At 35.9% G+C, this 26,754-nt stretch overlaps 1 pseudogene; it reads right to left on the minus strand.

The window, feature by feature from the left end:
• LOC107690897 (neuroblastoma-amplified sequence-like) overlaps nucleotides 1–26,754 on the minus strand; it is a 170,392-nt pseudogene that overhangs the window by 47,108 nt on the left and 96,530 nt on the right.

Raw genomic sequence — 26,754 nt, forward strand, 5'->3', positions numbered from 1 at the left:
TTTCAAGTGCAGGTCAGTTTCATCTGTAAATATGCTATTGTAGTTTTGTCTTTGTTTACTTAGTTAAGCAGCAGCGCATTGCTCATCAGTCATCACTCAAAATATCATTATTAGCTATTGTAATGTTACAGTAGTAATTTAGCAGACAAATAGTCATATTTTATAATAGGTTTAGGGGGAGCTAGGGCAGACAACAACACAACACTTACGAAAATTAACGATGATTTTACTATAAATCCAAACCATCGTAACCACAAATTAACCATGGTTTTTGCTACACTAACTATAGTTTAACCATGGCATTTGTAGTAAAAATAAATACAAAGTGTTTTCAGCCTCTGCCGCCTCAACATACGAGTACATAAAGTCTGATTTTGTGGTGGATGTGTTCAAATTTGATCATCTTAATTCAAGTGATGAAGGATTTTGAAAGTCTGACAGTGTTGAGCACTACTGTAAGGTTAACCCTGCATGGTGTAAATGTTTGAAAATGATTAACAGTTGCAAATAAACATTAATTAGAAATTTAGAAAAGTAATCAAAAAGTAATCAAAAGTAATCAGTTACATTACTTTAATAAAGTAATTGAAAAAGTTACACTACTATTACATTTTAAATAGGGTAACTTGTAATCTGTAACCTATTACATTTCCAAAGTAACCTTCCCAACACTGGTAATCAATGAGTAATATGTGCTGAGACAAAAACAAAGTCTTAAGTAAGACAGAGAGACATACTGTAGCGGTACACATGAGGACAAGGAACAAAACAATTTGTTTGGTTGCTGAGAATCGTGAGGCACAAGCTCATCACACACACAAAATTCCAAACCTAGTGAGCTCCCTACCGAGGCAGCATTTTAAGGCATCATTCCTGGCTCAAAAGCTGTTCCTAAAACATTATTATGTTTCCTAGCATTCCAGCCAGACATACACTGCCATTCAAAAGTTTGGGGTCAGTAAGATATTTTGTTAAAAATATGAATTAATTTATTAAGCAAGGATGTATTTAATCAAAAATCAAATAATCCTCCAAAATGTATCACAGTTTTTAACATTATTAATAAGAAATGTTTCTTAAGCCCCAAATCAGCATACTAGAATGATTTATGAAGGATCATGCGACACTAAAGACTGGAGTAATTATGCTGAAAAATAAGTTTTGCCAAAGGAATACATTACATTATGAAAAAGATTAAAATAGATTTAGAATTATTATTAGTGCTGTCAAACGATTAATCGCATCCAAAATAAACGTTTTTCTTTACATAATATGTGTGTGTGCTGTGTATATGTATTATGTATATATAAATACACACACATACAGTACATATTTTGAAAATATTTACGTTAGGGCTGGGCGATTTTCCCAATTTTATCGATTAATTCTAATTTAATGTTTTGCCACAATTGTATTTTTTAGAAATCGAGGAATCGCGATTTTGAATAGAAATATTACCAAACGTTAGAATCAGACACTTTGACAATATGCCGGTGATAACAGTAAAGAGAAAAGAACGATCCAACCGCATGTCGGCGCTCGTGATTAACCGCTCACATGTGATTTTTAAAGCATTTTCCTCGCATTATTTCTGAACACATAATAAGACAAGTTTGTACAATAGCCTAAGTAGTTGTAGTTCATGCATCTTTTCTGCAAAAATATTTAACAAGTGATTTGTTTAACATTTACATGTTGACAATTTCATGTGTGGTGCACTTGGAATAGAATTTTCTTTAAAAAGAGGGTTAATAAAGAAAAAGTTACTTGAATCATGTTGTAGTTACATTTTCAAGTTGACTAGTTAAGACAGCACTAATTATTATTAATTTGAAATGTAATATTTCACAATATAACAGTTTTTACTGTATTTTCTATCATATAAATGCAGCTTTGAGCAGGGTAAGCAATCTCAGTGTATTATTTATCTCAATACACTGCAACAAGTTGAAGAATGAAATGAAAAAAAACATATTTCATGATTAGAAATTCAATATGATTAAAACTGATTATTTAGCAATTATTTTTTGCAAATATTAGTATTTTTTTATAATTATTAGAGTACTGCTCTAATAGCTTAGCACCATGCTAATATATTATAAATCAATTGTGAGTCAAATATCCATCTGCTGTTCTTTTCATAAAGCAGCTTTTTAATGGAAAATCTACACCATTTTAAACACATCTCTGAGTGCAACACCCACATCTCAAAATCCAATCACCAACCCATGGATAGAACCAAGTCCAAGTTTTTCTTTTTCGATAATCCATTACACTCAGATGTACATCGAAATGTGGAAGAAAAGATCTGTCACTACTTGCATATCATTGTTAATTTAAGTTAGCAGCATTGCTACTTTCGTTTAGTGACTCTCCTACACTGGTAGGTTGCAGGCAGCAAGGCAACTGGAAGAGAGATTTACACTGCAGTTTCCGCGATCGTGCACATTCCTCTGGGAGCACGTCGTGTGACACGGTGAAGGTGTGTCGTAATGAGATGCGGCAGTATCTGCTCGATAAGTGTGCACTGTAAAAATGAATCCATATATTTCCATATACAAATGGCTCCATGTGTGCATTTAAGAAACCACAGGCTGACACGGACTGCCTGCTACTATCCTGCAGACAGGACACCAGCTACAAACCTGCCAATCAATCACAGCCACTGTCACACAGGTCAGGAAAGTGAGAAATTGTGAAGGGGGAGGAAAACAGCATGAAAGAGAGAAAGAGAGAGAAAAAGGGCAAGCAACATGGGCACTTACATAATATTTAAGGCCCTGCTTACAGTTATCATCCGTCTTAGATGATCAAATCACAAGAGCTGAGTAAAATTTAGTACATTTTGTATGTGTGTGTTGAGAAATTACCTCTTGGCTTGTCTTGAGTGACAGAGGGAAGGAGTGGCTCAGAGTCTCTAGATGGGCAAGTGACTGCTGTATGTGAGTGAGGGTGGAGTCAAAGTTGGAGGCGGAGTTCTCACTTCTGTCATCATTACCCTTTTTCTTACTCTTCTCGCTAATGACTTTTAGAGCCTTCTGTGCACGCTTCGTGATCTCCAGCCTGGCCTCTACAGAGAGCTAGACACATACAGAAAACACACAAAAGAAATATGTTAAATCTAAAGTGTTTTTTTAATGTTTAATATTCTTTTTTATATCAGTTTAACAAATACGAAGACACCCTTTCCTATATAAAAGCAGCTATTTATTTTCATATACATTAAAATAAATGATTATAATATTAATATACAATATATCAGTGGCGAGCGGTGACTTTTTTTAACCGGGTATACTGAGTGATAAGACCCCCCCCCATCGGCTTTTAGGACACTCAAAAGAGATCACAGATGACAAATAAGAAACACCGTGGCAGGTGTCGATTTAAAAGTATGCACATTTCCTACTTTTTTTTGTAAATGAAATTCATCTCCAATCCTTCTATCGTTTCAGGTTTATTCAATTCAATTCAATTCAATTCAATTCAAGTTTATTTTTATAGCGCTTTTCACGATACAAATCGTTGCAAAGCAACTTTACAGCAAATTGAGTTTCTACAATATTTAGTGGTAGAGAAGGACTTCAACTGTAAGCGACACGAGCATATGCAAAACAATATGATGTTTGTTAGTATTACAATTTTATATAGCCCACGTTTTTATATAAATTTTTATTTTTTATTTACCGCTTAGGCAATAACGTTGACAGTAACGTATATCTTCAACATACGTTGTCTATGACCAAAAATGTAAGTTGTTCAGTGGACTTTTAAAATCTGCTTTGCTTGAGAAAATTAAAATATACAGTTAGTGTTTTTTACTTTTGATTTAGTAGAGTTGGTTTTGATTTAGTCGAGTTGGTTTTGCATCAAACACAATGTAATTTTCAGCAATCGAGATCTGGCAGCAACAGCGCATTTTTCCGCTTCGGCGAGCACTTCGCTGACAGCTTACCTCGTGCATTAAATCTGAGCAAATCACTGAGAACGCGCTATAATCCTGAAGAGTCATAGCAACAGAGCGGAGGCGAGAAAGCTGTGGAGAATCCGTTCGGCTGGAAGCAACCATAACTGACGTAGATTTACAGAAAATTACTGCCGTTTGGCAAAAAAATAATTTTACGTACTTATTCCTAACTCTTTAAACTTTAAGTTACATTTCAAATGACAAGGGATCAACTTATAATCATGTTTATATGAATTATCCCGTGAACTTATTCTCTCAAATGGCCTGGGTATGCGGGGCATTTGCAGCTTATATGGACGGAACGCCACTGCAATATATAATATACAAACTACGATTACAACATTTGGGGCCGATAAGATTTTTATAATCTTTTTGACAGAAGTCTCTTTTGCTCATTTATGCACATTTATTTTATAAAAAAAAACAGTAAAACAGTGATAATGTTAAATATAATCACAATTTAAAAAACTATTTTCTAATTTAATAGATTTTCGATTTTAATACACACAAAATAATACTTTAGAAATTATTGGAATAAGCTGAAATAGTGCTCAAGAAATTGTTTATTATTATCAACATTGAAAACAGCCGAGCTGCTTACTGTTTTTGTGGAAACTGCAAAACATACTTCTTTCAGGATTATTTTGATGGATATAACGTTCAAAAGAACAGCATTTATTTGAAATATACATTTTCTATTTCATTATAAAGGTATATAAAAAACCAATGCCACTTTATTATATTGACATTTTGGCAACACTTTACTTAAAGCATTTATGTATAATGATTAATAAAGGATTATTAAAGAGTTTAAAGCATTATAATTCATAATGTGCGTTGTAATATCTTGTCGTAAATAATTATAACCAAATTTAAAATGCATAGTGTAACAATGAATTGATAAGTATTATAATGTATTAACTGTGGTTACAATTATTCATGAGATTGTACAATGCATTATAAGGTGCATTACAAGGCATAATTAATGCATTAAAATGACTTTTTATAATCCAGTTATACATAAAGGCTTTAAGTGTTAGCCACATTTTATTATATCTAAAGTAAATTATTTAAATATTATATGGAAAATATTTTCGTGTATAAACCTGAAGTGAAACAATTGCAGTTGAATTTGAATTTATTTGTTTAGCATTTTTAACAATAAATATGGTTCAAAACTATAATTAATCAAAAATATAAACTAGTTTTCCACCAACCAAATAACTGATTAGTGAGATTGACTAGTTTATCTGCACATCCCTATTTTGCATTCTGTTCAAAAAGTCAGAAACGTCATGAAACTATCCATGAAGTTATGGATGTGGGAACATGACATGTTCAAGCAGTTTTTCATCATTGTTATCGTAATAAATAATCCCCATAATAATAGTGAATAAATCTAAATTCTAAATGGCTTTTAATAGTCACCCAAAGGTGACCCAATATTGCAGAAACTACCCAGAATTGGCCCACAACCTAAAATGGAGAAACATGCTCATGCTTTTCTGCTTATAATAACATTCAGTCAGCAATGGGCCGTTATTCTGCTGCAAATCTACTATTATAATCTCCAACAGTAATGTTGTCGCATAAATCGGTCTCATCCCATTTCTCATCCAGATTCATCTCGCTGAGAACACTTCACATGCCTGGATTCATCTTATACTGTTTACCTCCAACACTCCCCTCCTACGCTCTCCTGCTGTCATTTACGCACACGTACGTTAACTGTATTTACTCACGGTTCACACACAGTCTACAGCAGAAGCATGGCAGATGTCATTGGTTGTTTTTCCCTGTGGTATTCTTGAGCACCAAATCAATGCGGCTCTCACCTTAATGGTGGGGGTGGGTGTGTGTTTATGGCAATGAGTGTTTGTAACTTGCTTTCTGCAAACTCTAATCATTATAACATTATATCAACATAACAATCGTTACAATAACATCATCTGAACACTCCAGGGGCCACTGAGCATCAGCGATTAGCCTTTTGATTACAGAGGCTCATTTAGGATGTTTGCCACAGGGCCATGCGTATGTGTCTTTTTTGTATGCACGTGGATGTTTGACTTGCAGGCAGAATAAATAGAAAATGAAGCCATCTGTGAGAGACAGGAAGAAATGAGAGGTGCTAAAACATCAAACAGCACTTAGTAGACATGAACATGTCCAGAGAAGTCTTTGAAAACACCATATACATAACTTATGGCATATACATGTGTTGATTTGAATGATTCATGTTAATTGTACAACAGACTTTAAACATGTCAATCTGGCAGTGTGGAGTCTATGAGAGCATTTCTGATTTGATGCTATTAAGTGGATACAACGTGGAAAATACATTAATAATCACTTTAAAAGTGCATTTTTAAATGGAAAAGGCAGTGGCAAAACATATATTGATTGGTCAGATTAAAAAGTTTTAAAAAAAGTTTTAACATTTACATATTTATTTTTCAAATACAAAAATACATTTTAAATTGAATAAACTGATATGTAACAGTTAAATGTAACGGTAAAATAAACTATTCAAATGGACAAAAAAATTGACATTTAAAACTATTTATTTGTTTTAAAACATTTGTTCAATATAACAATAAAAGAGTACATTAATAAATCCTTTTAATTGCACCTTTTATTGCAATTAAAATATTTGTTTTTAAATACTTTATTATATTTTTTTCTTATTTATGTTTTTTATGTAATACACTAATAATCAATTGTAAATTTTTAGTTTTAAGTGGCCCTCCTAATCCTCCATTAAGCTGTCAAATGGGCGGGAAGCAAATACAAGAAGGGAATAATTGAAATGATCATGCATTTGACTAACTGTATTTAAAATAAAACCACAGCTATTTGCTTATAGATACAGATACATTTATAATCTTGTCTTGTACTCTCTGGAATTTTTGTCAAATATTTTTTATGAGCGGATTTGAGAGGAGAGTAGAACTCATTTTCTGCATTAGACTCACCTTATTGGCTGCTTCAGGGGAAAAGGTAATGACATCCAAGAAGTTAACAGAATCTACATGCAGAAGTCGGTCAAAGTATTTGGCACAGGTGTCATAGGCATGCAGGAAGTGGTGATCACTCTGGGGGGCTTTTTTCAGCACATGCTGATCCCCTTCCCAGAACAGTTTATGAAGCCAGGTGGCATGTACAGCGCTAGAGGTAAGCGCTTCACCTCCCTTCTGGGGGATTCGAGGGGCCAGTTTGGAGATTGACAGGACGTTCTGGCTGGTCAGTACTAGCTCCAGAGCTTTCAAAGGATCGGAATCCTCATCTGTCAACTTCTTATAGTCCAGACCTAAAGAACAAGACACTATGATTCCAGCAACATATAGAATACAGGCTGGGGCTAGTTGTCACACTTTCTTTCTTCTGCAATGAATATTTTTCAGGATGTGTGAGTTCAATGTCTTTAATCAATTTATGTACAGGCACATACCTTTAAGTCTACAAAAAAACTATTTTGCACATTATTCACCAGTTCACTGAACACACTGACCTTTTGTGACCATGCTGTCACAGTATAGGGGCAATCTGACACACTGGAATCTGCTATGTGAAATTTGAGAATACTTTCTCCATCTCTGCTAATCCAAAATATATTGGACATTTGTTGTAGTTTCAAGCTTTTATGTGGTTTCTATTTGTGTCAATCTATGTGAATAGGTGTAGACTTGGCATGCCTCCAGGATATATGAAGTCAGACAGACAACATTACACTGACACACAAGGCCTCATCAGGGCATTAAATATTGAAACACCTGCCTCTGAGAATGGGCCCATCTCACGACAGGGGCTAGAAGGGCATTTAACACACACACATAAACTCTAACAGACAGAGATGTGGAAAAAAAGGTGCTATCTCTCTCCCTTGGGTTGTGGCAGATGCTATGAACAGTCTTTACAGGACTGTTTTTTCAGTGCCTACTAAGTGTGAGTGTTTAAAAGGGAAGGTATGAGTTCAGACAGAAGAGAGTGTGGTGTGAAATCTCCCCTCCTGTCCTCTCAAAACACTCTCTCTAAGATTATCAAGTTTAAACAAGCAGACGTCATTAGTTCAAGCTCTTTTCAGAACTACTGTACACTGAGTAAAAAGTCTGTCTTATTTAAGGTACTTTTATGATATTTAAGAAGTGACACAAATCAACTCAGAACCAAAATATTTTAGTATAAGACTATGAATTATAGGCGGTATACTGTTCAAAAGTTTGGCACTGGTAGGATTTTTAATAGAACACTCTTGTGCTCACCATGTCTGCTTGTAGTGGATTGAATATATGGTAAAAACATGTGACAGCAAAGCTGAATTTTTAAAAGCCATTACTTCAGTCTTCAGTACCACATGATCCTTCAGTAATCATTCTATTTGAAAACAGTTGTGATGCTTAAAGGGATACAGTAGTTCACCCAAAAATGAGAATTCTGTCATTAATTACTCACCCTCATGTTATTTTTGATGAAATCCAAGAGCTCTCTGACCCTGCATAGACAGCAATGCAACTACCACGTTCAAGGCCCAGAAAGGTAGTAAGGACATCATTAAAATAGCCCATGTGACATCAGTGGTTCAACCTTAATTTTATGAAGCTACGAGAATACTTCTTGCGCGCAGAGAAAACAAAAATAACAACTTAATTCAACAATTGTTCTCTTCCATGTCAGAAGGACTATTTTAATGACGTCTTCCCTACCTTTCTGGGCCTTGAATATGGTAGTTTCGTTGCTGTCTATGCAGGGTCAGAAAGCTCTCAGATTTTTTTAAAAATATCTTAATTTTTGTCCCGAAGATGAGCAAAGGTCTTACGGGTTTGAAATTACATGAGGGTGAGTAATTAATGACAGAATTTTCATTTTTGGGTGAACTATCCCTTTAATGTTTTTGTGGAAACTGTGATACATCTTTTTCTGGTTTCTTTGATGAATAGAAAGTTCACAAATACAGCATTTACTTGAAACAGAAATCCTGTGCATCATAATACATGTCTTTACTGTCACTTTTGATAAACCTAATGCATCCTTGCTCCGTCTAATTTCATTCAAAAAGAAAAAATTCTTACCGACCCAAAATTGAACAGTAGTTCTCTCTGTCTCGCTATATACAGGTGCATCTCAATAAATTAGAATGTCGTGGAAAAGTTTATAAAAGTATTGAGTACATAACTCTCATGCAGTTATGAGTGAATGATACCTGTTAAGTTTACCATTATCACCTGCTTCACATGCAATGCCCCAATACTGGAAAGAGAGAGAGAGAGAGAGAGAGAGAGACGTAGCTAATGAACTCATTCAAACCTCACTCCAAGTCTCATGTACTTCACAATAATATTTGTTTTCTTATCAGAAAAGAACAAAAATGTATTGTATGCGGCCTAAGTAACATTCCTTTATTACTTTCATTGACACCCTCACAGCTCAGCGACCCATTTCCTGTTGCTCAGCTGGAGAGAGATGTGTCATTACATGGGACATTTCTGGTTATGGTGTTGATTGACATGCTTGCAAGCAGGAGCTGATTTATCGCTTCATTTGTGTTACCAGGTCGGCTAGGTATTGATTGAATCCTCTTTTCTTTACAACAATTTTACAGTCATTTCACTGCCGGCTACAAATGTTTTTGCAACACAGGCTTTGTTCACAGTGTAAAGATTTAGTTTTCAAATCTGATCTTTAAATCTGACTACCATTTTGGAAGTGATGAAATCTGCTCCGTTTGTTTATATTTTGGCTGTTACTCACCGACGGCGACGGCTTTGAGCTTCTTGAGCAGTTTGAGGTGCGTGTCTGGCTTCATAGCAGATTGAGTAAAGTAGTTTGCGCAGCCGCAGTTCTCCAAAAGAGTGAAGTAGAAGAGGAGTCGGAGCTGGTCTGTTCCGGCTATACTGGGGTACACAAATTCAGTCATGTGCGTGTAGAATGACTCTGGGTCTGTCTTTAGAGTCTCAAACAGGCCCAGAGCCTCCGTCCTGTCCTCGATGTCTTTGGTGGAAAGCCTGAAGGAAGACAGAAATGAGAGATGGATGGAGATGCAAGACTGGAAGGTGAAAGAAACGAGACAATGAGCAGTCGTAACCAAGGTCTGCTGAAGCAGTGATCACTCAACCTTTGCAAATTGCTTGTAGAAATCAATTAAGGCAATGCACAGGCATTTTCCCCCCCAATTGTCCCCCGAACCAGATGAGGTACATTAAGGTCGTAGTTAATACGCTGTGATGGCCCACTCGTGCTGGAGAATTGATTTTGTTTAATCTAAAAGAACTTTGTCAAACTACTTAAAGTCCATTAAACTTTATTCACTGTGGTTTGACCACTTCCAGGACCAAAACAATTATAATTTTCAAGCAGTGAATTATAGCCAATGGCCAGCGTTTACTGACCCACCATAAATCTGATGTCAGGTTTGGATTCTATGGGTGTCATGTTTTATGTTAGCGCTGCTCTGATTTCCATAATTTATCTCCACGGTGACTTCATAAGCAGGCGTGCGGACTGGCCCTCCACCTCGCTCTAATTGAATGGCTTTTCAGCAAAGATAAACAGCTTTACTGCACCTCAGAAATATCCCATAGCAATTCTGATGCATGGAAATGTTTTATAGAGTTGGGTTATCAATAAATTACTACGCGAACCTTCAGTGACTGCCAAGTCCATTTATCCAGCAGGTCTGCTGATGCTGTATGTGAGGGCGTAACGTGTGAGAGGGAAGGGGTTGGAGAAAGAGTCGTAGACAGAAAGAGAGGGAAAAGACATAAAAAGCACGCTGACTCGCAAACAGGACAGGAAATAAAAGATGGAGTCAGATAAGTGGGTTGCGCATACCTCCACAGGGGCAGAGAAAAGGGCAACTTAAAAAAAAAGTATTTGCTTCTGTATGTTCTGTTTGCACATTTTTAACATTGTTATTGGCATTTTTTGATTGTTTTGGACAATGCAAGACAACAATCTGAAATGCAAGCAAGTCTATAAGAGAACGGTTGAAATAAAAGTAAAAGTTTTCAAATGACACAGTAAATTCTTAACATAAACTCCACTAAAATGCTGATGGAGGAACCTGAAATGTGCTAGCATGTTCAGAAATACAAATGTCACAAATGAAGCAGTTCTGCAAGTGAGTGAAAATATACATAAATAACCACACTAAGTATTTCGCTGCTGTTATTGCTGCTAATTGCTTTCTTTAATGGATACATGAAACATGCAAATGTAAAAATGTATTTAATGTAAATCTCTGTTTTTTGTTCACTTTTATGCATTCATAGGTTCTTGATGAAGTTCTAATTACACTTAGTGTTAAAATATGCAAAAAATACATGGGTGAAATATATGGGGGCGCAGCACTGCAAATGAGTTACTATAAGACACTATACTTTCCCATTACGTTCTATAGAATATTAGAGGCATAATTCACGTTTCTATTGTTAGAAACATGGTGTCGGTAAGATTTTTTAAATGTTGATTTAAAAGTCTCTTATTTGATTAAAGGTACAGTAAAAATAGCAAACTTTGAAATATTACACATTACAGTAATTGTTTTATATTTTTATATATTTAAAAATGCAATTTTTAAAGCTGAATTTTCAGCAGTCATTACTCCCGTAAAGAAATCATTGCAATATACTGATTTGATGCTAAAGAAACACCGATTATTATGTTTTCACAATGGTGGCCTATGTCACTTTAGATCATCTTGATTGGTCCAACACCTATTCCAATAATAATATCTATAAAAATGTATTTATTTGTTTAATGACCAGAAGGGCACTTTTAGATTACAGCCCCTGCGGCGTCCCAGTGTGCCACTGTTCTAGACAAAACGCACAGAAACATTCATAGAGTACATACAGGTCTTAACATTTGTGTAGGTAAACACTATTCCTGCATGTTCTTATTGTGTTACAGCTAATCATATTCAGCGTTAATGCAACAAAATGAGTGAGCTGCAAGGTGCATGTGGCCATTTGGACAGAGCTCAACACCTATCCATTGTCTACAGAGCATAACCCCTATAGACCTTAACTCATGTTTAATGGATATGACTATACTGGCTGGAGGCACGATGTCCTGGGGCCAGAAAGAGAGACAGAAAGAGCAATGCAGAGAGAGGAATGCAACACAAGCTGGAAAACAACAACAGGCCAGAACAAAGTGAGGCAAAGAGAAAGAAGATAGCAGAGACAAAACAGGTAGGACAGAAATTACAGGAAGGAAATGCGGCAGAGGAGAGATAAAGAGGGAAAGAGGAGCCTCTGACTGCAGTCTGCTTATTAACACAGAATAACTGCTTTTAACAGGATCAATACTTCGCTAAACACAGCAGCCATTAATTCTGTCTACTGCTGCAATTACAAACCCAAGAACGGATAAAGGGTGTGTGTGAGAGACACAGAGGCAGAGGCTGAATTCAAACTGAATTCTTCACTCAAGGGCAGGCTGAGGCACTATCACTGACCCTTTTCAATATATATGTACATTATTATAAAAACAAATAGTTACAGTCCTCTAATTTGATTGGCCAAGTGGCGTTCCAAGGGTGTGGACAGAGTCCAACAGCATACAGGGTACAACTAGGCTACAAACGTATGTGTGTGCCTCCATCTTTGGTTGAAAATTAGTGCAACCCTCAGCTTAATGAATAAAATGGAAAAGAAAGCAAAAATGGCATTTAATGCCAACAAAATATCTGTCCAATTTGAAATAGCAATTAGAATCTGGCTCGAAACACATTCGGCTATAGAGGCTAATGCATTATATGGCAGTCAGTGTGGGGTCTTCTACTGAATCAAGAATTTGAAAATTGGAATAAAAACCCATTTGAAGCCATTCACGCTGAGTTTTGTAAGAGTATCCTCAGGGTACACAGTGCACCTAACAAAGCACGCTGGGCAGAATAAGGTCAAAACCCTACAGTATATTAATCTGCATTGAAAAAGGAACCAACGGAAATATCTAAAACTGAGTGACCTCAAGTACCATATTCAAGCTCCTAAAACCCATTAAATTAATTCTGAGAAGAGCCCATTCAGGTGGCCCAAAGCATGACTAATATGACTGAAATGACTAACAAGAACCTGGCTTAGCCAAATGATCAGTGCACAAAAATAAACTGACTAAAACAAATTGCAATGTTATTTGGCTCCAAACTGAATATATGACAACAGAGTACCTGAGAAAAAAACATGACTTGGTGCAGACTGAACAATCAGGCTGGCATCAAGGGAAAATGGATATAGACAAAGCAGCTGTCCAGAGAAAGCAACATAATTTTGAACTGACCATCTGTCCTATGTAGGGATATGCCGGTATCAAATTTTCATGTTGCGATTAATTGCTTCCGCCATGTGCTTCTCGTCCGGCTTATTTACATCAGAGTGCTGTCTTTCATGCAGCATACAGCAGGGTTGTGCATTTTGACCAGTTGATGGTAAAAGTATTCTTAAAATGCATTCAAAATTCTGAATAATTTGTAATATATAATTATTCACGGTATTTAGAAGTGCCCACGATAACAATATCGTGCATATGCATTACCGTGATATATCGCATTACTGAATACCGGCACAAGTCTAGTCCTATGTAGGATTCAGGAAAACTATCCCACAGTTTGTCCTGATTACTGACTGCTTTAAAGCTCACATACAGTATGACAAAAGGGTTGAACTCTTTCACATTTCGAGTGAATATGTATCAATAAATCTGGCCAAAAATGAGGAAGACGCTTAATAGGCCAAATTACCTATTGTAATAAAATAAATCTAAGCATTTACATAACTCTGCTGTGCCTTGTGACATAATAAACAAAATCAACCACCAGGGGAAAAAAAACAAAGAACTGCCCCTTCTCAATGCATTTGAAATAGCATTATATAACCACATCATATGAAAATCATGGAAAATGAGTAAATAACATAAACGATGCAAAATACGTGTTTACAAGTCCTCATCAGTCAGAAAAGCCTATTTGCTGACAAATTAGCAAACAGAAACCGCAATACAATCAAACTTTTGAGTAATTGAGTAAAGTTGCTCAAACTCCCTCTGGTGCCATTCTCCTTTGATAACATCTTTGATGGGGGGAATTTTAGAGATTTCATGTTCTACACAGAGCTACGAAAAAACCAAACCAACAAAATAAAACAGAAGCCTTGGGGATGCTAATGAGCATGCAAGGACTCTCACAGGCGAAAAAAAAATGGGAAAAAGAAAAAAAAAACATCACATTCACAGTAAATAAGTTTCACCCAAGCAATCTGTACTAAATAAGCGAAGTCAAATGAGTGCATGTTCATGTGGAGGGAGGGAGAGAGATTCAGGGTGATTAAACCCGGTGAGAGATGGAGTTGATTAGACCAGGCTTTGAACAATGATTCAGCGACAAATTTACCGTGCAGCGAGCTCAGGAGAGGTGGCATGTTGTTTGTGTGTGGATTTTCAAAGCTGTATTAAACTGACCGCAAAACTATTTAAAAAAACAAAGAGCTTTCTAGCCTTTGCTACTAAACTGTAGGTCTGGAAAATTGCACAAACTGATTGCCTGGAAGCCAGTCTCTGCAATCGATCCGTGCAAACTTCTGTTTGCGCCTCTAGAGCGCAGGGGTCGCAAGGTTCTGACCTGCTGGGGGCCTTCACATCGAGGAAATAAAAACTGTTACTTGTGGAAGACATTGCTTCTAACTGAGGTTTTGCAGGCTCATTTCTCTGAAAAAGTGTTGTGTGTGCAGTAAATCTTGAATGTGAGAGGCGCTAAAGTCTGCTGTGTGTGTGTGTGTGTGTGTGTGTGTGTGTGAGAGAGAGAAAGTATGAGTGTCTTACCCGCTCTCAGTGTACAGAAACTCAAGGTGCGTCATGTGCACTTCCCAGAGAGGGATGCTGTACCGCAGAGAACGAGAGATCCCATAAACACTCTCATCCAATGTCCTAGATAAACAGATAGAAAGAACAGATTAAATGAGAGACTGATAGAGATAAAGAGGTAGAAAGAAAGAATTATAGATAGAATGACAGACAGACAGACAGACAATGACAGAAAGACAGACAGACAGATAGATAGATAGAACGTTAGATAGAACGATAGAAAGAACGATAGAAAGAATGATAGAACGATAGATAGAACGATAGAACGATAGAACGATAGATAGATAGATAGATAGATAGATAGATAGATAGATAGAACGATAGATAGATAGACTCAAGATTCTGTTGCAGTTCTATACTTGTTTTTCCATGCGTGGCTCTTATTGCCTCATGTATTCAGTAAATCTTTAGTAAATCTTAGATAGATAGAATTTCAATTAAATTTTGAATTAAACTCTTTTTTTTAGAACACTCAAGCTTCAGTTTTTAATTAGGTAAATTCAGTGTCTCAATCTTTCTAATCATGGCCAAATTGGCAGCCCATCAAAGGCCAGGTGTAACATATTTCTAAAAATCCAGACCCGTCTTGCACTGAAAGAATGATTTGATCCCTTTTCTGGCTGCTCTTGTAAATCAGATCTGCCCTGAGCTGCTGGAACTTCATTCTGCAGTTCCTATAGTAAGTATTGGACGATGTCAAATCTTGCTAGACCTTAGTCACCCCAGACCTGTGATTCCTCATAAAACTGAGTCTCAGGCTCCGTAAGCCAAAACTCTGGTTTGGATCAAAAGATCAATCCTGAAACATGAGCTTCTATTCCAGAGACCAGCGGAAAGTCATATTCAAAGGACAGCCAGATTAAAAGCTGCAGGATGTGTGTGTCATTCTCTTTCAACTCTGGACACATTCATTGTGAATGCCAAGCATCTGCAAAGTTGTAATCTAGGCAAAAGGTCACTTCACAATGTTATGTTAAAGATAACTTTTCCATTAATGTAAAATGTGAAAAATATTAAATAATCAAAGATGAGCAGCGATATCCAAATATATACAAAACATATATGAAATAAAAATATATATTATTATATACATTCTCTCTTGTTCTCTTAAAGGTCCCATATTTTACACTTTTCTGGAGTTTTATTTTAGGTTTTGATGTCCTTAAGAATATATATTTGTGGTATAAGTACCAAAAACCATCTCAATATATTTTTACAGCTCATTTCTCAGGAGCTCTGCTGAGAACAGGTCGATTTTGGAGAACAGGTCGACGTCATAGCGCTAACTGGAGGCAGCAAAACAAAGGGGAAACTGGAGGCGGCCCATTCAAACCAGCGCAGATTCGGCTACATAAGGAGCTTAAAATATCATCTTGTTGTGATGTTGGGTGCCAGAATCGACGTAATACAGCCTCAAATTAGAAATTTGATCGCATTCCTGTCAGATCGTCCATCCTTTGAGTGAGAGTGTAACGTAACAGGTCGGCCGATCTGGTTTCATGGTTAAAGTTAACATTTCGACATGTTTCCGCAATGTTGTCTGGGAGTTTGTCAAAAGGAGAGTGGGACGGTGGGCGGTGCTCGGGGTGGTGACTGAAGGCGGTGACTGTGTAGTTCTGACGTCAACTTTTTACGGAAGTCACAACGGTTCGTGAAAAATCACAGCTACTTTATGCAGGCTGTGTGAATTTTACTGTGGACTGACTGTTTTGAAACTTATATGGTAGTTACATAGCACCTAGACCTCAGTTATCATGAAAAAAGCCAGGAAATTTCAGTTTTGACAATATGGGACCTTTAAGGTCACTATATACTAGAAAAAGTAGATGTTTTTTACATAGTACACAGGCACACAGTACTTACTCCGCCAGGCCCAGAATAGTCTCTTTCTTTTACTGGTTGTCGCTGCTAAATCTCTGCACGTCAACTCCACGGCCGAGTCCCTGTAGCACCTGAGCTTGAGTAAAATCTGTCAGTCTCTCACTGTATAGTCTCAATTGACTAATCAGGGCCTGCAGTTCCTCATCTCCCCAATCACATCCAGCGTGGTCTGTCACATGCTTGGTCACAAGACGAATAAGCTCTCTAGGATCAGCCTACATGGAAACAAAAATCAATGAATCAATACTGTTAAAAAAAGCAGTGAGTAAGACTGCAAAAACAGTGCTTAACTATGCAAAGTAGAATCCTACTTGGCACATTCTCTCCATGAAAATGAATTATACAATGACATCACATATACAAAGTCTTTGACCAAAACCAATTTATTCAACCATAAAACATTCTATTTCCAGGATTAAACTAAATTGTGAATCTCAGATTCATAATGTGGTCTCACACTTCTCGACCTCTACAGTATACAGTCTCCATTACTACTGTACACTATTGTAATCGTTATGCTAAGTAAGAATTTGAATTCAGTGTAATCTAGTTTGCCACGAGGAGAAATGAACAGGTTAAGGGCCTTGACAGAAGAACAGGATCTAGAATGATTATTCACTAATCTATATGGAAATTATTACAACAGCATGCCATGAGTGTGATAACAGACTATGATAATGGGAAGCTGTGTGGGATTGTGCATTATTGAACTTTGACCATTAAACAGCACGTGTTTTTAGCTGACAATACGGCAAGTATAAAAAGACAGTTTAGAGGTAAAGAACAAGGTACAAGAAAATAGTAACAGAGCACAACGACAGACAAGCGTGTTAAGGAAGATAAAGCACAGAGCAGGATAGAAGGATGAGAGAGATAGAAAAGACAGTGGAGTGAGAAAAAGACACGAGGAGTGGTACCTAGGATGAACTAGTTTTAATTTTTTTTTATTAATATTAAATACAAGGTAACACTTTAGTTTAGGGACCAATTCTCACTATTTACCAGTAGCTTATTAGCATGCATATTACTAGCATGTTGGCTGTTTGTTAGTACTTATAAAGCACATCAATGCCTTATTCTGCATGACCATATTTTAGATCCCTTCATATACAGGTGCATCTCAATAAATTAGAATGTCGTGGAAAAGTTCATTTATTTCAGTAATTCCATTCCTAAACTTAACGGTTACCTTACTATTAATAAGCAGTAAATTAGGAGTTTATTGGAGCAAAAGTCATAGTTAATAGTTAGTTATTAGTGAGAATTGGTCCCTAAACTAAAGTATGACCAAATACAATTTTAAAGACAATTTAAATGTACATAAAATAAACAAATGATTATATTTAAAACATTTAAATTTACATTAGATATAATATTACATATATTAAACACCTACAGTATATATTACATTCAATATTGTTTATAAGCAGTAAATTAATTTAGTACAAAACAGTATTATTTATCCTTACAATCAAACATTAAACTTTGTTAAATGTACCATGAGCTTCACAGACACAACAATATACAAAATTATTAAATGACAGAAAAAAAACAGAATTTTATATTCTAGATCTTCAAATTTTTGTAATTTTATGTGTTTTTAGCATTTCTGTTTCAGTTTTAGTATTTTTAGTACTTCAATGTAAACTGGTTGCCAAGCCAGCAGTCACAATTAATTAATTAATTAATTAATTAATTAATTTTATATTATGATGTTTTCATACAATATTTATATTTTATTTAATTTCAAATAACTGAAAATTATTTTTTATTAGTTTTAATTAACAATATCAACACTGGCTTATCCTCACTGCAAGCATGTCCTGAATGTAGTCTGTCAAAATATAATTTACCATGTTGGCATCTACTACTCTGGCTACTGGATTTTATGGTTAGCAGAAAGAACCCCCCTCTAGCACAGACTCATTCCTACACGGAGAACATAATTATGCACTTAGATTTGAAAGAAACATCTTGTTGGGCTTAATTTGCAATGCAAAGCCAGCGCACCGTTTGAGATGGAGCAGAATTCATCCAGAGGCCCGACTGCACGCTCCTACGGACCTACTTACTTTCAATAACAACACGTACATGTGCTGCCTGTGATAGTGATGATGTCTGAGGGGGATCTGCTTGAAAAAAAGGCAGAGGAACCAAAGGAAAGCACAGGGATGGATGTGTGACAGGCGAGAGAGAGATTATGTGTTACGTGAGAGAGAACGAGGAGGTTTAAATTAAGAGAAAAGGAAGGCTAAATGGATTACCATAAAAGAAATAAGTGGAGAGAGGGAGAGAAAAGGCAAATGAAGAGACAAATGGATAAAGACGATGCGAATTTGAAGAGGTACAAATGGTGGGGGCGTTTGAGGCTTGTTGTACAACTTGTCTGCCGCAAGACCGTCTCCTTCAACAAATATCAGCAAACACGAAGTGAAATGTCACTTGGAAAGAGAACAAACGAAAATAAAGCACACAGAACATCATATTCTTTCTCTTTCCATCAGCGGTAATGGATTTTCTCTAGCATTAAACCAATGCCACACAGAGGTACATTACCATCCATTAAGAAGAGTGTGTTCATGTGGATGTGTGAATTGCCATACGGTGTACAGTAAACACTGGCCACTTATTACCTCAGCTTTTCTTTAAAAGAAAAAAACGTTCTTAGTGCACATGTGGGCAGCGTGTGGCTGTGGATTCAGAGAACTGTAACCTTGAAAAGATCTACGAACAATCATTTCCTTCCATTAGCTTTTCTATTGCTCTTTACAGGGGCAAGCCATTTAAAGTTTCCAGTTCGGACGTCAAAGACATTGAAAAAAGGAACACGCTAAAGTATATATGTTAAGGGTCTGTCATTATTTTATTTCCTGCCGAGGTGCAATCGAAACACAGCTAAAAGGACATCAAATGGAACCAAACAATAGACTTGTGACATGCATTATTTGAGTGTGTTTCGTTTTATCGCACACTCCTGGAGCAGCCCTGGGATTAACTGCGGCGCTCAAGGGTGAAACAGCGGCATGGGATCTCAGTTCACGAGTGCTTTAACATTTCTTTTTTCTTGTCCTTAATACAGGCTCACTAAGCCTGGTTTTTGACTTGAGACATACAGTATAGTTTGGTCGTCATCGCAGCTACACTACAGTACAAAAGTTTGGGGTCAGTAAAATTGTTCAAAAAGATTTTTAATGCTTTTATTCAGCAAAGACGTAACATTGATCAAAAACGACAGTGAAGACATGTATGATGTTACAAAAAGTTTCTATTTCAAATAAATGTTCTTCTTTTGAACTGCATATTCATCAAATAATTCTGGGAAAAAACTATTTTTACTGTTTCCACAAAAATATTAGGCAGCACAACTGTTATGAACAATGATAAGATGATAATAAAAAAATGTTCTTAAGCACCAAATCAGCATATTAGAATGATTTCTGAAGGATCATGTGACTCGGAAGACTGGAGTAATGGCTGCTGAAAATCAGGAAAAAAATCCACAACAGGAATGAATTACATTTGAAAATATATCAAATAAAAAGTTCATTTAAATAGTATAATATAACATAACATAATATAATATATAATATTTCACAACATTACTGTTATTACTTTTTTAAAAGTCAAATAAATTGAGCCTTAGTGAGCATAAGATGCTTCTTTCAAAATTGTAAAAAAAATTGTCTTATTGACCCCAAACCTTTGAACATTAGTGTAATTATAGACCACAAAAAGGGAAGAGTTTCAGACAAATCACAGTATTTTTTTTATTTTGTTTTTATGCCCCATTTGCGGGCAAGGTTAATAGTAAGACAAAAATAGCTAATTTTTTAACTAATTTGAACTCATAACTCATTATTTCCTCACTTCAAAACATTTAAAGGGATAGTTCACCCAAAAATAAAAATTCTGTTCCTTCAAACCAGTATGACTTACTTTCTTCTGTGGAACATAAAATAATATAATTTGAAAAACATCTATTTTTTGTCAATATAATGAATGTCATTGAGGTTCACTGTTGCTGGACCCCACTGTTCTTCAAAATATATTCTTTTGTGTTCCATAAAAAAAGAAAGTCATACATGTTTGGAACAACTTGATGATGAGTAAATGAGAATTTTAGGCCAGGTAAAATGCCACTTTGTATACTGCACACTTGATCTTCCTGCAAACAGTGACTTTGTATCTGTGATCTTTGTGAAACTATGACAGAGCCACAGTGCTGCTTTATATTTTTCACACTGCGATATAATTACAAGAACATTTCCTTGTGTTTTTTGTCATCCAACCTGTTCAGCCCGTAGCTAAGCAGAGAGCTGATAACTAAGTGACAGCTCTCAGAAAAGAACTGTGAAGACTCTGAAACAAACACAGACGGTTTCAAGCTCACAAGAGCAAAAAGTTTAATGACTCGAGTTCACAGAATTAGCTTGCAGGTCTAGTTGATTAAAACAAAATGTCTTCAAACTGTCAATCTTGTGTCAGCAGCAGCCAAGTGTTCACTGAAACTTTGTCTAAATATTCAAATACCAACTTTCGACTTATAATTTTCTTTCCGTATTTGTCTCACTTTTTAAGCCATATTTTGTAAAACCTGTTAGAATGTAAATTAAGAAAGCCAGAAGCTGTGAAACATTTGTATGTAATGTCTTTGAGTTTGTGTCGACATCCAACACAAATTGACTTGTGCACTTCTAAGTTTTCCTTAAAATTCAGTGCAGGGCTCTATGCTTGCATATTTCACAAGTCAAAGTGTCAAAAATTTAGGGGAACAGTCAAAGTTTAGTTTTTTTAATGAGTGTAACATTAGTGTTACAAGCAGACCAGAAGTTGCCCTCCCTGAAGTCGAACTGGGGAAGAATGAAAATTGAAAGAAGCAGTGTGAAATTAGTCACTTTTTCATGATTTTCAGGATGATTCCGAAGTTTTGAACAAATATAAAAAGTTTCAGTCGGTGGAGAGGAAAAAGAAAAATTCACTCTGACAGCACTTTCCACCAATACAATACACTAGGTTGTCCATTTATTGTTTTTATAATGGATTATTATTAAAAGCATGATTTTTTTTTTAATTAGTAATTTGATATTTTTTTAAATGTTAATGTAATCACTAGAATAATTTAAATCACAGTTTTCTTTTTTTTACTGTTCCAAACTTCATGTACAATTGCTAGACCATAAAATAGCTCATTTAATATTTAGTTTGACCTTCTGAGGTTGACAATCAACTTTTTAAGCACTTCTTTGCTCAGACTATTTGTGAAAAGTGCCACACAATTCTTATTGCATTACAATCATCATTACAATTACAGTTCTTCATAACCCCATGCGTCACATCATAAACCTGTTGAGAAAACTTCAAGTCTTGATGTTTGCTCATAATGCTTGATAGGTTTTATGAAATATTCAAATACCAACTTTCGACTTATAATTTTCTTTATTCCAAACTTATTCTATGTTCCAAACTTCATGTACAATTGCTAGACCATAAAATAGCTCATTTAATATTTAGTTTGACCTTCTGAGGTTGACAATCAACCTTTTAAGCACTTCTTTGCTCAGACTATTTGTGAAAAGTGCCACACAATTCTTATTGCATTACAATCATCATTACAATTACAGTTCTTCATAACCCCATGCGTCACATCATAAACCTGTTGAGAAAACTTCAAGTCTTGATGTTTGCTCATAATGCTTGATAGGTTTTATGAAGTGTCAGCCAACTAGCATATAAACGCTGACCTATGATGAGGATGCTAGTGCTCATTGTAATAATGTGTTGTTTTTGTGAGTCCGGTGGTCAAGAAAAACACGGTGTCAAAAGACAGAGACAGTGTTCCTTCCTCGTTAACTAACAACTCTTAAAGTGAACTGAGAGGAGCATGCATCATTATAACAGAGAGAGAGCGAGGATGAGAGGAGACGAGAGTTACGAGAGGAATGAGAGGGAGAGATGCTGTGGTGCAACAGAGGGTGAAAATGAAAGATGGAATTATGATAATGGAGGGAGAGAGTAACAGGAAAAATGAGAAAAGAGGCGTGCGGAGAGAAGATGCAAAAATTCGCAGGGAAGCGGTAAAGTGCTGTCATGTGTAATGCCGATAAACCTGAAATATTACAAGAAAAGAGGAAAAGAATGACACCACAGGAGCTGTGTAAAACAGACAGAGGTGGAATGTGCAGAGAAATGGGCAAAATAAAAAAAAGAGAGAAAAGGCTGATACCGTTTTATCGGTCCGTTTCAAGGTGAGAACTTTTAGTGTGTCGCTAATGAATTCTGTTCTTGACTCGTGTAAGTGTTTTGGAAACTTGCTAAAATGCCAGATAAAGAAGAATGGCTGTGGAATGGAGGGTGACAGAGAGAAAAGTGTATGTGCAGGCTTACCCGGTAAAGTGGGCTGCACTTGTCTTTAAAGCAGGATGCGAGGCGGGAGTAGATCTGAAGAGAGTAGTAATATGCGGCTAACAGCAGAGACAGTGCTGATGGAGGCTGCTTCTGAAAACAAGTGTTAGCATCCAACACCTGAAATAGAAAAAGACAAAAAGGTGCGTTCACACTCTACGTTCACACTGCACACTAATCTAATTTGGATTCTCTTTAGGAACACCACTGCATATACAGTACTGTGTTCAAACCACTGACTCATTCACTACATAGTGAATTTTGTGGAGGGGGGGGTGGGGGGGGGACACTTTGATGCAATATTGTGCACTTTGTGTGTTATTATTTTTATTGTTAACAAAAACAAAAGTATTTTCGTTAACCAAAATAAAAACTAATATTACTAGGCAAAACTAGGAGACTAAATTTCAAAACATTTCAATGACCCAAAAACAAATTATTTATAAATTAAAAATGACCTCAGATTAATTTTAGTTTGAATAAAAAAATTAAAAAAAAACTTTGGCAGCCCTAAAATGCTAAAATGAACTAAAATTAAAACTTAATAAACACACACTAGAAAATTCATACATAATAGAACAAAGATTGAATTACTAATATACAAATGTAAAATTTAAATAAAACGTTCAAAACTATCACAATCCTGGCATGAAGTCACAAACACAATGCATCATAAACGGCGAACTACATCTGGATTGGATCGGATTGCAAACATCAGATTTCATTTGTTATAATAGTTAATTGAACCTACAACCCTAAAAAAAACATTTTTTATTTGAAATAAAAAAAAATGTAACTTTCATTTTAATGTAATGTAAAAATCATGATATTCAAATGATGAAAAACCGTTATCGCATTAATTAGGGGTAGTATTGGTGATATTTAAAAATGAATAGCACACATGCACGTTTTGCATGAAAAAATATGAGGAGCCTCAACACATTTTAAAATTTTTCATGATTTCTATAGTTATCGTGATAGATAGTTTTTGTGAATTTTTTTTTTACTATGATAATAGTGTAGTTAAAAATCTGATATCGTGACAGCCCTAGTACTGAAGTAACTAAAAGTAAAACTGAAATAAAAATTAATAAAACTATAAAATAAATACAAAAAAAAGAAAAAAAAGGAATCATTTAAAAAATACTAAACCTTTAAGTAAAATTAAAAAGAGAACAGAAAAAAAAATATTAATAAAACTATAATAGTTACTCAGTCATACTAAAATAAAATTGGTTCAGACCACAAAAATCTAAACAAAAAATTGTTTTGCTCCATTAAAAAAAATGTAAAAGTGACAAAAAGAAATGGGCCAAAGGGACGTTTGACACTTGCAGTAATGTCCATAATAATCAGGATGACTTTGAGTGACTGCATGTCTCAGAAACTCGACCCATGAGGACTATCAAGGCTAAAGCAGTAGAGGAGGACAATGGCCACACTAACTGCACATCAATGTCAACCCAGCTTCACCTGATAATGAACTGAGAGGCATCACCGGGGACATGCTATCAATTTTAAGCCCATCAAGATTTTTTTTCAGATGATTTCATTAGAGCATTAAACGATCTAGATCAGGAAAATGCAATAATACTTTGAAATGGAGGCCCTGGACATAACAGGACAGAGGCTAACTGGTATTAGACGTCATATTAGATTTTTAGCGACTTTTAAATTGTTTTATCTTTCAATACTGCACACTTCTGGCTGCAGTGAGAGAAACAGTTATGAAAAACCATAATCTGAGGCACCAGAGCTCAAGCATGCCCTGCTGCACACACACTCACAGTCACAGAGAGAGAGAATCTGCAAATAGAGCAGTCAGACTCACCTGAGGTAGAGCCAGTAAATAGGCCAGGGCGAGTGTCATATCTTTGGGAAAACCATCACTGGCCAGCTGAAGGAGCACTGTGGAAATGACAGAGGAGATGGAGAGAGAAAAGAAGGATGAATATTTCAGAGTTATTACTGCAGAGAAGCAAGTCCTTGCTGTACTGTTACATGACGTGAGAGAAGAAAAAGAGAGAGAGGAAAATGAGCCGCTATGGCTCTCAATGGCAGCGTATAAACCTGAAATGTGACTGTGACAGCAAAGCTAGATTAAAGTGATTATTACGTTTTGAATATGGATATTTTTCTAACAAAAACGCATCGATTTGCCACAGGAGGCCTTTGTTCACCCCCGGAGCCATGTGAGACACTTTTTTTTTATGGATGGGCGCTTTTTATTTAACTTCTTTTGGACTGATGCATGCAACACCCGCTGAGTGGCATTAAACAGCTTGAAAGATCAAAGACAATTTTTAATATAACTCCGACTGAATTTGTCTGAAAGAAGAAAGTCATATACACCTAGGATGACTTGAGGGTGAGTAATTTATGGGCTAATTTTCATTTTTGGGTGAACTAACCCTTTAAGTAATGAAAATTAAATAAATTTTATTTTTTGGAAAATAAAGGTAATTTAATATTACAATTAAAACATTGAAGAAATATTGTATGATTATTCCTTCAAAATAAGGTTTTAATAATTTTAGTAATAGTAGTAGCAGCCTGTTACGTACATTCTACTGAACAATAGTAATATATTTCTGCCAATGCCTTCAAGTTAAACCGAACCGAATTTTGACGAGTTGCCGTGAATACCTTTACATTTCTGTGTGTATATGATATGAGGATAGTTTTACTCATATGAAATGGTCAAATGCTCATGAAGTGACTCTCAGAGAAGTTCTGGAGATGTTGTTCATGTATTTATGTCCTCATTTAGTGAGACGGCAGATGCTAAAATCACCGCAAGCGTCACGCGCGCTTCAGTACGAGTAGTAAACAAAACCGCGCGTCTGCGCCATTCATTAACACACAAAATTCATATTTAAATAGTCGTTTTGCGGCTTAATATTTACAAATACTAGTAGTGGGAGTGGGAGTGGGAGTGTGCTCAGTGGTAAACAAAACCGCACGTCTGCGCCATTCATTGACACAAAGAAATATTTAAATATGAATCGTTTTGCGGCTTAATATTTACAAATACTAGTGGGAGTGTGCTCACTTGTGTGTGTGTGTGTGTGTGTGTGTGTGCGCACATCGGGCGGAACTCCGCTGTGCGTGATACAGAGAGAGAGCGCGACCATAACGTAGAGACCGAAATGACATGCCGTCGTGTAAATAAGATAAAAAACATAAGGCTATTTAATTTGCTTAATAAAAGAACAAGGTATAGACTTGTTCCATCGGAAAGGTAACTTTAAATGACTTCTGTTGTGATCTGGCGCTATAGAAAAAATATAATTAAATATAATTAACTTGACCTTCAAGGGGGGCGGGGGTGCCATTGGGGGGGGCGCCCTCCTAATATAATGGCAGGGGAAACACTGCAGACCTAGGACATATTCTTATCTTCAACCAAAATACCATTTTAAAAAACAATAAGTTCACAAGCAAAATCTGCTTCACATGTTTTTGTCCTAACCAGACACAACTAGGGTTGTGACGGTGAGGAAATTTTCCCACCAGTTAATCGACGTGTGAGTATAATAAAACATTATTAACAATGTTATTAACAAAACAAATAAAAATACACCATGCTATAGGACAGGCTATGCCTAATATAAAATAACAAATAACTTACATAAAGTTTAAATAGG

This window comes from Sinocyclocheilus anshuiensis, unplaced genomic scaffold (genome assembly GCF_001515605.1).
Source record: "Sinocyclocheilus anshuiensis isolate Anshui unplaced genomic scaffold, SAMN03320099.WGS_v1.1 scaffold3034, whole genome shotgun sequence".
NCBI classification, from domain to species: domain Eukaryota; kingdom Metazoa; phylum Chordata; class Actinopteri; order Cypriniformes; family Cyprinidae; genus Sinocyclocheilus; species Sinocyclocheilus anshuiensis.